This window comes from Podarcis filfolensis (genome assembly GCF_964270895.1).
Source record: "Podarcis filfolensis genome assembly, chromosome: 9".
Taxonomy (NCBI): Eukaryota; Metazoa; Chordata; class Lepidosauria; order Squamata; family Lacertidae; genus Podarcis; species Podarcis filfolensis.
This window is the reverse complement of record NC_139610.1, coordinates 65,505,260-65,518,412: the sequence shown is the minus strand read 5'-3', so window position 1 is coordinate 65,518,412 and position 13,153 is coordinate 65,505,260. Positions and strand designations below refer to the sequence as shown.

The window sequence follows — 13,153 nt, the reverse complement described above, 5'->3', positions numbered from 1 at the left end:
TCCAGAACGGATCCCGTTTGCATCCCGAGGTACCACTGTAGTACTTTGTTTATTGCTTTCATTTTATGGATCAATAGTCTCGTTAGATAGTAAAATTCATGTTATATTGCTGTTTTGGGGGTTGTTTTTAAAAGTCTGGAATGGATTAATCCATTTTGCAATACTTTCTATGGGGAAGCGCGCCTTGGTTTTGGAACGCTTTGGTTTTGGAATGGACTTCCGGAATGGATTAAGTTTGAGAACCAAGGTACCACTGTAGAAGCCATACACAGATCAGTACAAAGGGAATTCCACCATGGAGGGCCACAACCGTCTCTCATTGAGGAAGGGATGCATCTTGACTGTCGTACACATTTATTGCCACTCCCATTTCCAATGTCACCTAAGAAGACAGGGGACAGGGGACAGGACTTGATCCTGCTGGTGGACCAGACCCTTAATTTCCCTACCCTACCTTTGAGAAGTGGGCAGGACTGCCCACCAGTCCTCACATGATGTAATAATGATTGACGGCTCTCAAAGTTAGCTTCCCATTACACCAGCTTCCTTTAAAGGCTATCGGAACCAATTAGCTGATTGGCGCTGGGAGTGTGCCTTCAGCTGGGCTTGCAATAACCACCAGCCATCTAATTGATGGTTACAGGGAGCTCCTTTAGAATCCACTGGGAGTCTGAAGAGGGAAAATGTTGCATTTGCAGGAAGTGGGCTGTAGCCAACCTAAGTCCTGCAAATGGATCCAAAATGGCTCCCTGTAATTGTGGAATGTTGGCCCCTTTGAAGATGGGCTTCTAGCAGCAGTGGGGCTCCCTGTCAATGATCTCCACTTGCAAAGGTACCACATGAAAAGCCCTTTATCCTCCTCATTGTTCCTTTGTACAGTGGTACCTCGGGTTAAGAACTTAATTCGTTCTGGAGGTCCGTTCTTAACCTGAAACTGTTCTTAACCTTAACTTTAGCTAATGGGGCCTCCCACTGCCGCCGCGCCGCCACCTCATGATTTCTGTTCTCATCCTGAAGCAAAGTTCTTAACCCGAGGTACTATTTCTGGGTTAGCGGAGTCTGTAACCTGAAGCGTCTGTAACCTGAAGCATCTGTAACCCGAGGTACCACTGTACCTGAATCTATAACCTGTCTCACACATGCCCCCATGTATGATGTTATGAATTGGGCAGTTTTGTGCGGCTTGTGGGGAACAACTTTGTAGGCCACGCTGGGGCCCAGGTTGCATCCAGTGCTAGTCCTACTCAGCGTAGACCCACAGAGATTCATGGACATGACCAATTTACTCCCATAATTTTAACAGTCTACTCTGAGTAGGACAGTTGGATGCAACCAAATATTTTTTTATTCCTGTTTGTTGTTCTAGAAGCGTCCGCTCCAGGTGTGAGAGGTCTCCTGGCAGTTGCTTCTGATAGGCCCCTTAGCTATTCTGGTGTTAGCAGGCAGAGACACCAGGGCTCCCATCGATGCCAGTCGAGAGTCAATACTCTTAATTTGCCATAATATCCCCAGCATAACTGCCACACATGCAGCGTTTGGGATTCTGACAGTAAACTGGAATCTCTTCTGTGGTTTATTTTCACACGAGCTTGGTTGTATAATATCTCTAAAGCTTTCGGGATTTTGTTGGGGAATCTTTCTACTCTGTTGCCATTGTCTCCTTTTTAAAAATCCTGGCATTGTTCAAGGGCAAGTGTTTGGTTCGTAAGCAGGGCTGGAGTTTTCTGCTGCATCCTGAACTGAGTTGAAGAGTAAAGACCAGTGTTCTAACAAGCAGTTGCAGTGTAAGAACATAAGGAGAACTCTGCTTTTGCAATGTCACAGGGAATAGGGGTTCAGAAAGCACATTTGACGGCGTATATTCCCCTCAGCTGAGCCATAATGCAAAGCCATAGAGCCAGCTTTTTGGACTTCAACCAGGAGAACGAAAGGAACATTTGTCCTGAGGGCGCTCCCAGGCCAGCCCTCTATTGCTCTAAAATTGCTGCATCCATCTTCACCCAGCTGACCACCTGATGAAGTGAAAGTGCTCCTGTCATTGGAGAGGCTCAGGAGGAGATATTGGGAAGCCAGTTGGAACTGGGTTTGAATGCCGCTGAGAGATTTGCCATTTTAAACAATCCTTTCCACCTCACGGAAATCTGACAGCTCTCATTGCAGTGATTTAATTACATCAACTGTGTTTCTCCACTCAGACATTTTTTGCATTGCTGACATCCACAGGTTCCCCCCTTTTTTAAAAATATATTTTTATTTCAAAAGCTCAATTTATATAAACAAGAACATATGTATAACTAAACAGCACTTCCCTCCTGGAATCCAGCTCTTTGCTTCTGGGTGGTCACTACACTATTCATTACTTTTATAAGATAGAAAAATACAGTAAGGGCTCTCTTACCTAAATTAAAATACAATAAAATTCCATCAACAGCTAAAGTACTTAAGTAATCACACAACTATCTGTCATTTCCAATATCTGTCGGGGAGATGACCGGTTTCTTATTGCAGTGACCGGTTTTCAGACCATGCGAACAAGATCAAATTTCACTGTTAGCGAAAATAGAAATTGTGAACAGGCTGTAAACACAGACAAACAGTAGCTCTACATGTTGCAGTTTCTTAGGAAACACCTGTGACCGTTCTACCATATACTAACATGGCTCAGTTGGTAGAGTGCGAGAGCTTTAATCCCAGGGTTGTGGGTTTGAGCCCCACGTTGGGCAAAAGGTTCCTCCATTCTGGGGGGTTGGAATAGATGACCTTTGTGGTCCCTTCCAACTCTGCAATTCTATGAGTTGCTTGAGAAGGGCCATAGCTCAGTGGTAGAGCATCTGTTTTGCATGCAGAAGGTTCCAGGTTCAACCCACGGCATGTCCAGGTAGGACTGGGAATGTCTGCAACACTGGAGACCTGTAGGCCAGTCAGTGTAGGCCAGTGTTTCCCAAACTTGCGTCTCCCCCAGCTGTTATTGGGCTACTACTCCCATCATCCCTAACTAGCAGGGCCAGTGGTGATAGGAATTGTAGTCCAAAAACAGCTGGAGGCCCACATTTGGGAAACACTGGTATAGACTGTAATGAGCTGTCAGTGATGGCCAAACTTGGCCCTTCAGCTGTTTAGGGACTACAACTCCCATCATCCCTAGCTAACAGGACCAGTGGTCAGGGATGATGGGAGCTGTAGTCCCAAAACAGCTGGAGGGCCAAGTTTGGCCATCACTGAACTAGATGGACCAAATCGTCTGACACAGCACCAGGCTGCTTCCCATGTTACAAAATGTAGTGTTAACGTCTCACCAAAGTATATGCAAGCATTAGGGATGAGGAACCTATGGCCTTTCAGATGCTCTTGGACTCCAGTTTCCATCACCTTTGACCACTGGCCATGCTGGTTGGGACTGATGAGTATTGACATCCAACATCTGGAATAGATTTTGGAGTCCCCACCTCTGGACTGCATAATGCTTTTTCGTGTGTGTGTGGTCATTACAATATATGGCCAAAGCAGGTAAGAGGTTTATAAAATATAAATAGCATAAACAGATGAGAAAAAGGGAGAGATTTATCCCTTACTCACAGTGCTAGGGCTGCTTCCAGTTGGTGTTTATTATGGGCAGGGTGCCATCCTGCCCTCAGGGTTGTGGGTGCCCGCCACTGTGATACGGATGTGCAGCATCTCACACGATGCACGACGTCGTGTCGGGTTTTTGGAGGGGGGCTGTGGCAGAGAGAGCGACAGTTCAGCTACACCCTCCGCTGCCAGCAAGACACCCTTTTCCACAGGAAGGGGACTTGGACTCGGAGGCAGAGAGACTCTGCTTCCACATCCAAGCCCCCACTCTGGAGAAGGTTGGCTGCAGAGGATGGAACTGAATTGCTTCTCTTTCAGAGGCAGCACCACAGAGGCTGGCTGGCTGGCTGGCTGGCTGGCTGGCTGGCTGGCTGGATAGATAGATAGATAGATAGATAGATAGATAGATAGATAGATAAATTTTATTTATACCCTGCGCTCCCCGGCCAGAGCCAGGCTCAGGGCGGCTAACAGCAATAAAATCACAGTAAAAACATAATGGGGGGGGGACCCAATTTAAAATACAGGTTAAAATGCAATTAAAAATGCAGCCTCATTTTAAAAGTAGCTGATAGATCAAGACCATAAGGGGAGGGAAACATAAGGGTGCAAACCAAAGGCCAGGTGGAACAGCTCTGTCTTGCAGGCCTCTCTCCAGCTTTCCTCCTTGACTTTCTGAGTGCCTGGCTCTCAAAATTACATTATTGTGGATGCCCAAGTACGCATAGCCCCCTGGCACTGGCTCCTATGATTATGGGATACATGCCGCTCATGCATGCCTTGTTCATAGCACCTACGCTGTGTTGCCAGCCTCAAAGTACTGCTCTGTATTTTTTGCCCATTTAATCTGGATTTTGGTTGGATAATGTTCTCGAAGCTACCAGCATGAGTTTGACTAAACTGCGGGAGGCAGTGGAAGACAGGAGTGCCTGGCGTGCTCTGGTCCATGGGGTCACGAAGAGTCGGACACGACTAAACGACTAAACAACAACAAATCTGGATTTTGCGCATTTAATCTGGCAGGGAATTGATATTTTTTTTAAAAAAAAAAACTGTTGCCAACCACCCATCTGCAATATATAAATGGCCCAATTGCAATAGGAAACCACACCCAGAAGCACCCCATGAAATTAATTAGCAGTTGATCCAAGACAGACAAAATACTTCTTCATGCAGCACATCATTTACTCATGGAATTTATCACTACAACGTTGTAATTTTCAGCAGCCTATATGGATTTGAGAGAAGATTAGATAAAAAACTTAGATAAATTAAAGAAATGGTTTTTGTAAAAAATCAGTGTCTAGAAGCTATGATATCTAAGTGAATCACTGTGTGTGTTTTTTAACCCTTCAGGGAAAATCCCTTTCCAAACTCTCAAAGAGTTACTGTCAGTGCAAATACTGAGCTAGATGGATACTAGTGATGTAACTTAGGTTAAGGCACCTTCCTATATGAATCACTGGATACTGGGTGTTGGGGACAAACTGCAAGAACTATCATCTCCATGCCCATCTTAGGAGCTTCCAGGGGCATAGTTAGCCATTTTATAGACAGAATGGAACTTTTGGCTAATCTAGCAAGACAGTTTTTTTCATTATAATAATAATACCTTTATTGTCATTGTACAACCTGTGTACAATGAAATTAAACGAGCCTCCCCCCCCACACACACTCAATTTCTTATCGAACAACACACCACCTCACAAGTCAATTTTGCTATGTTATTTTTTGTTCAACAGCCGAACAGCCCACGGATAGAAGCTATTTTTTAGCCTGTTGGTACGACTGATTATACTTCTATATCTCCTGCCCGAGAGTAGAAGATTAAAGAGGTGATGGCCGGGATGTGAATTTTTCTCGCTCTCCTAAGGCAACAGTCCCTTGCGATGTCATCTAGCTGACTCAAGGGACAGCCCATGATATCATGTGCTGTATTCACCACCCTCTGTAGAGACTTTCTGTCCATGGCTGTCAGGCCAGCATACCACACTGTGATACAATATGAAAAGACACTTTCTATTGTGGACCAGTAAAAGGAGTTCATCAGTTGTTGCTAAACATTATTCTTTTGCAAGACCCTGAGGAAATGGAGTCTCTCTTGGGCCTTTCTGATTTTCCAAGTGAGGTCCTCACTAAGGTAAACTCCCAGGAATTTAATGATATGATCCCCATGCATCATCATCATCATCATCATCATCATCATCATCATCATTATTATTACCCTTCACCACAAGATCTCAGGGCGGTTCAGAGAATAAAATACAAGATAAAAGCACAAGTAAATAATTAAAAGAAAAACAACAAAATAATACCCCCCTTTGCCACAGACACTTTAAAAAGACTGTAGAATATTAATCAAAGACCTGGTAGAAGAGGAACGTTTTCTCCTGGTGGCTTAAAATATATAATTGCGGTCCTGAGCTGTTTAAGGCTCAGTAGTTGATGCTTCCCTGCAGCAAATTTTTACGTGGCCACCATGATGCAGTCAGTATTATAAATGATATGGGCTGAATGAATGCTAGCAACTGACTGCACTGTTAAGAGTACATATCCTAAATACGCATACGAGCATAGAAATTACAGGTTTTAAATAGTGTAGCATTGTAAGATGCTATAGCAGACTCCACCTCTGCAAAGAGTTCCTCATGCAAGAATTAAACTGGAAACTCCATTTCCCAGCGGTGCTGAGTTTTGCTTCTAAAATTGCTCCTTCTCCACATCCGCTGTTGCTGGTTTGCACCTACACTTGGCCACTGTGGGGGAAAAAACCACATCGCAACTGGACTTTCCCGTGCTCATGTGAATAAAATCTATTTCAGTCCACTACTGACGGAAATAATATTGCAAAAAAGGTTGCTCTTCTCAGCTAGCAATTGGAGATTTTAGCAGGGGATGCGCTGCTGTGCCCCCCGCAAAAATAAAAAATAAAACCTGACATTGGTTTGGCATATGGCCAGGTGAATAGTTCTAATAATATATATGTAAAAAGCTCTAAAACCTGCATAAATATTGGAGTGCAGCAACAGCCAAACCACATTCCACAATGGTATCTAATGTTTGGGTTCTAAGCAAGCAGAAATGTTAATCAGTCCCACCAGATGCTGTTATACTCGCCTGTCTTCCCAATCTTGCCTGTATCTTCTCGGGTCTATTGGGCAATACAAAACATTTTAAACAGATACATAATTCTATCCTTTTGGTACATGTGGTCCTGGCAAGTTAAACATCATATCCTTCCACGTTGGACAGATGAAAGCAGTTTAAGCATTAACATGACACAGTTTCTTCCATCTGCTGACTGTCCATTACTGTGTAGACGTTGCTTCATGCACAGTAATAGAGAATCAAGTTCAATAGGATTTACTCTCAAGGAAGTGTGTGTAGGCTTACAGTTGTCATTCGCAAAGAGCTTTATACTCTTCACTGTGCTTACCCATTCAGCAAGAAAAAAATTACTGTTCAAGACGACAGTATGAATTCATAGGAAAGTTTTGGACCTGGTTTGCACTTCATGCAAGAAGCTAGTCTAGCTTTCCTGTCAAGTGAATCCAAGAATACCCATCATGTCTGGCAGAGAGTAGGGCATTTTACCGCTTTGCAAACTCATTGCTAGAAAGTATGGGCCCAAAGCAGGATTTCTGGAATATATTCATTTATATATTAAAGATGTGTATATCCCCCCTTCCACTGCACTTGTAGTGCCCAGGGTGGCTAACAACAGTTTAAAGAGCAATAAAATGGAGTAGAAAATTATTATTTAATGTTCTCACTGTTTCATATTTACATAGCACTGCTTGTCCATCACTACAAAAGCTGTCAGATTTGTTTGCAGAAATATATATCTGGATCTCCAACACAGTATTCTTGATGCTTATATTTAGGGGCTCATTGCAAATCCAATCAACATACAGTTTTTATGGTGACTGTGCAGGATCTCTTTATAACTGCCCCTATATGGCGCCTTATCCCTTATCAGCTGAAAAGACCTCCCTGTTCTAGGAGACTCCTTTAAAGATTATCAGTTGATTGGCACTGATTAGAGGGCCTTCATGGGGCTTGCTGTAATCAAAAGGTAAAGGACCCCTGGATGGTTAAGTCCAGTCAAAGGCGACTATGGGGTTTGTCCACAGACATCTTTCTGAGTCGTGTGGCCAGCATGACTAAACCGCTTCTGGCACAACGGGACACCGTGATAGAAACCAGAGCGCATGGAAACGCTGTTTACCTTCCTGCCACAGTGCTACCTATTTATCTACTTGCACTGGTATGCTTTCGAACTGCTAGGTTGGCAGGAGCTGGGACCGAGCAACGGGAGCTCACCCCATCGCAGGGATTCCAGCAGTCAACCTTCTGATCGGCAAGCCTCAGTGGTGTAGACCACAGCGCCACCGGCGTCCCCTTTGCTGTAATCAGCGATCAGCTGATTCACATGAAAAATTCTCCATTTGCAATAGCTATGTAAGGCCATGTTATGTCGGTAAATTTATGTAGTTATTTCTTATTGTTTACAGGCTAACTGTACACATGGCACCTTGCACAGTCATAACAGGTAACACAGACTTGTCTCTGCTCCAACAGTGGGGACATTACGAATCACCCAGTTCCTACTGAAAATCAGAAATGGCCTCTAGCCAACAGGATAGTGGTACAGAACTTATGGTTTGTAGCATATTCCCCAGCATGTATCCTGAGTTAATGGGGGGAAAATCCACTGGACATCCTTTCACAGCACAATCCCATGCATAGTTGCATGGAAATATGCTTCCTGCCTTCAGTGGGTCTTCGCAGATGTGTTTCGGATTGCATCCTTAAACGCATTTACATTTTTGCACTGTTCCAAGTCCTAGTAAATTAAGATAAGATCTCCATTCAGCTGGTTCTCTGTCCTCTGTCATGTGGTCTTTGTCTTTGGGAGAAGTTATTCTCTTTACAGTATTTACCTTTGATTTGTCCTGAGGCTGAATTGCAGGGAAAGGTGCGGTAAACATTAGCTTTTTTTTCTCTCTCTCTCTGTTTGCATTTGCTGCAGAAGCTGCAGCTGCGTAACAGAAGATAGCTGGATGCTGCTTTTGTATGGAGCTGGTTTGAGCGTTATGCAAAACTAACAGGTTACTCAGCGAGTAAAAAGAAAAAATCACCTTAGATGTTCAGAGGCCATCTATTCCTTCATATTTCTTTACTTTAAAAGCATTTCTAAACTGTAGCAAAGATATATCATAATAGTGATAATCTATGCTGGAAATGTAGAGAAAAAGAGGGTACCTTTTATCATATGTGGTGGACCTGCCCCAAGGTGAAAGACTTCTGGGAGAATACTTATAATGAATTTAAAAAATGTTAAAATATACATTTATTAAGAAACCAGAAGCCTTTCTTCTTGGAATAATAGGTCTAGGATTGCCCAAGAAAGATGTTAGATTGTTTTTGTATGCCACAACTGTAGCTAGAATTTTGTTAGCTAAGAATTGGAAAACACATGAAGTCCCAACAGTGGAGGAATGGCAGATGAAGATGATGGACTTTTCAGAGCTAGCTGACCTGACTGGAAGAGTCCGCGACCAGAAGGAGGAGGAGTACCAGAAGGAACGGATGAAATATAAAGACTATTTAGTTAAATATGCTAAGATAACTTAATATTAAGATAACTTAATTGGGAAAACTTGCAAATACCAGATAGGCTTAGGATTTAAACAGGTGAAGTTAGAGAATAAAATGTTTAAAGTCAAAATGAATAGAAAGAATGATGTTAAGTGATTAAGTTAATGTTATGAGAAAACTGATAAGATTTATGTTTGTTTGTTTGTTTGTTTGTTTGTTTGTTTGTTTTAAAGATTTTGGAAAATCAATAAAAAAAAATTGGGGAAAAAGGCATTTCTAAACTGTTCAACCTTTCAAAAATCCCCAGGCAATGTACACTATGTAACAATGCAACAGCAATATCCATTAGAACAGAAGTGAAACATAAAACCAATAAAACAGAATAAAAGCAAAAACAACAACAACAGATATTGGGGGAATCGTACACATGAAACGGGGTCCAATCTTATGAGTCAATTGTAGCTTGGGCAAAAAGATAAGTCTTGGCAAGATCTCTGAAGTGGGTAATGTTTGATGTATGGCAGAGAGAAGAAGGGAATTCTGTCGTACAGGGGTGGCAGCAGAAAATGCACGCTCCCAGGTTACTGCCTTATGATATTCTGTAAGTGCCACAAGTAGAATTTACCTAGAACAGAGTTTCCCAAATTTGAGTCTCCAGCTGTTTTTGGACTACAGTTCCCATCATCCCTGCCCCCTGGTCCTGCTAGCTAAGAGGGGTGGGAGTTGTAGCCCAAAGACAGCTGGAGGCCCTGGTTTGGGAAACCCTGTCCCAGATGATCAAAATGATTTTACACATTTATACAGGGGCAGGTGGTCTTTCAGGTAACCTGGTTCTCCAGGTTCTTGGACTGAGCCATGGCGCTTTGGAGCAGAATTCTAAGGGCAAAATTCTAAGGAGTGCTGTATTGCCATATAGACTGGGCTGGGTTTTCTTGGGGATGGTTGCTATTATTGATATTAATTTTTGTGTCTTCATTTAAATCTTATGATTTATGCTGAAATTATAAATTATGTTCAGTCCAATTGTGTCCTTTTTGCTGTTTTATTTATTGATTTATGACTACTTTTGTTATGTTTGATAATTATTATTTTTTAAAAAGATTTCTTGTTGTAATCTGCCTTGAGCATAATTTTGACCATGGAAAGGCGGCATACAAATAAAAGGATGTGTGTCTGTATTAACTTGCAAAAACTACACAGGTTTTTTTGTAAATAGGTGCCAGTTTGGGCAGAACAGATTATTTGGGGGTTTTTTTATAAGATATTTATTAGAATTTTCCATTTTATACAAACAAAGAAAAAATTAAAAAGAAAAAAATAATAAAAACACATAAAGTTCATAACTTATTTTTCAATAACATATTTCTCTGACCTCCTCATGCCTCCCCTTCTTGTATTCCAGTTCAAATTGTTTATCCAGCAAATCCTTATCTCATAGCATTACAGTTAAAAAAACCCTTATTTTCTATCCATCTTCTTAAATTATTGTAGCTTAAACTTTTACTTATATACAAAGAAAAAAGAACCATTTTTTCATATTCTTTTGTACCATTACAGCTAGAAACCACTTAATTTCAATCCAACATCACTCAACATTCATTAATATGGGCAGAACAGATTATTTGTTTCTTTGATCAGACAAAATCTGTAGAGAGGAACCAGCCGTGAAAGGCAATTGTGCCCTTGTGTCATATATATATATGTGTGTGTGTGTGTGTGTGTGTGTGTGTGTGTATTCTTGTATTCTTTTTCATCATGGTAAATAAACACATTAATCCCCAAGTATTCCACTCCACTCCTTTTGGATTTCTATAGTCCAATATTGTGTTTTGGAACAGCTAGATATTTTCACCTGCATTTTCCATGAGCATCACTGCTGTTCTTGGAATCTAACCTTTTAAATTAACTTGCATATTAGTAGATGGGCTCCTGACATATAACTACCGTATTAAATTTTGGGATTTATTTTCAAGGTTGTAGATATGCATCCTTTTATTTCATTAGCCATTGGTAATATCAATAATCCCTCTCCTTGCAGAGAGGGATGCTTGTAGGTTAGTTGTCGGTTTAGTTGTTTATTAATTGTTTGGGAAGATAACAGAAGTTAAGGAATGCTGATTGATTGAGGTCAGCATATAACAGCTGTACTCAAAGACCTGCATTGGTTGCCAATTTTGTACCAGCCCAGGCTCAAGGTGTTATTCATTTTTTTATTATTATTATTTTAAAACTTGGAATTCTCATCTTCTTCTTTTTTAAGATATTTATTGGAGTTTTACAAAGACATGAATTTAAAAGATCATATAAAAAGAAAGAAATACAATAAAAGAAACATAGAAAAATACATAAAATAAGAAAAGGAAAATAAAAACAAATCCATTTTTGTAACCCTAACTCATTATCTTACTTCCTTGGCCTCCTCACACCTCCCCTTTTTGTATTCCCATTTAAATAATCAAGTCAGCAAATCCTTACCCTCTTTCGTTTATCTTAACTCTATATCTTAACATATTATAACTCTATATTTTCATCCATTTATCAATTCATTTTTGCATATTCTTATTAACTTTGCTGCTAATGCCACTTATTTTCAGTCCAACATCATTTTAACATTCATTAATTTTACAGTGTTTCTGAAGATAGTCTTTAAATTTCTTCCAGTCTTCTTCCACCAACTCTTCTCCCAGGTCACGGATTCTGCCAGTCATTCAAGGTGTTATTCAAGGTCTTTTCTATACTTGACCTTCTTGAAATATTTGGGATAATATTTTGTTTGTTTGTTAGTTCTGTTGCTTTGAATGCATATTTGACCTTCTGTACTGCTTTATTTTGCAGTGTCTTATTTGATGTTTTAATGTAGGTTGTAAACTGTTTGATATTCTAGAAAGTGGTATAGAAATAATAATAATAATAATAATAATAATAATAATAATAATAATAATCCCTCTCCTTGGATTATGTACCAGTATAGAGATTTATAAGCATTATTGCACTCATGCACCTGTGGATTGAGATTACTACTATAGTGTAGAAGCACTGGCCTTGGGCAGTTCTAACCTTGGTGAGCTGTGGGATTTTGAAGCCTCCTCAATAAGTCTCTCCCCAAAAATTCTGAGATTCCCTTATAAGGTTGTTTGATTTTCTCCTGCGGGTGAGGGGTATCTGCAATTCAGACTGATGGTGTTGAAGCTTCTATCATGTCTTAGATTCCCTGCATATACTTTTGGGTTGATTCATGTGGTGCACCTGAGAGAACAGCAAAGCAGTGGCGTAGCGTGGGTTGTCAGCACCCGGGGCAAGGCAAGTAATTTGCGCCCCCTAACCCCTAACCTGCCGCCGCTGCCAGCTTCTTCTTGCTGCTGCCTGGTCTGGTCTGGTGTGGTTCTCTCCTGCGCTCAGCGCTGCGCTGGGCGGCCGCTGCACTGTCCCTCCCCCAGATAGTCCCTCGCTCTCTCTCCGCTCCGCACGCCTGGCACCCACCCCCTCCACAGTGGGCGGCGACCCGGCGGCTCGGATCGGATTCGCACAGCCAGCACTGCAGTGAGAGAGAGTGAGTGAGCCAGGTAGGGGCAGAGAGCTGCGAGTGCGAGCGCGCCCCCCCCCCCAGATGTTGCGCCCGGTGCGGCCGGCCCCCCCTGCACCCCCCACGCTACGCCACTGCAGCAAAGGCATGAGGTAATGCACCTCAATACCTTGTTCTCTCCACACCTTTGAGCCTAATTATACCAGTGACATTCTGTTATTCTGCAGCGTATGTGCATGCTAAGTTAAACCAGAACTTTGCACCTGCTTTTCTTCCCATTCATGGATACTGTTTACAGCTGGTGATAAGACGATTAGGCAGAGAGCCGTAGCCCACAAGCAAATAATAATTGCTATTTAGATATACCCTTAAACCCAGCATGGTCTAGTGGTCAGAATATTAAAATAAGCCCTGGAACACCTAGCTCCAAATACCTGTTTCAGCCAAGGACTCAGTGGG

General features: G+C 41.8%; 1 protein-coding gene across 2 annotated transcripts in view; it reads left to right on the top strand.

The window, feature by feature from the left end:
* The window catches only part of CFAP299 (cilia and flagella associated protein 299), a 328,820-nt gene that overhangs the window by 205,076 nt on the left and 110,591 nt on the right, over positions 1-13,153 (top strand). The window lies entirely within an intron of this gene.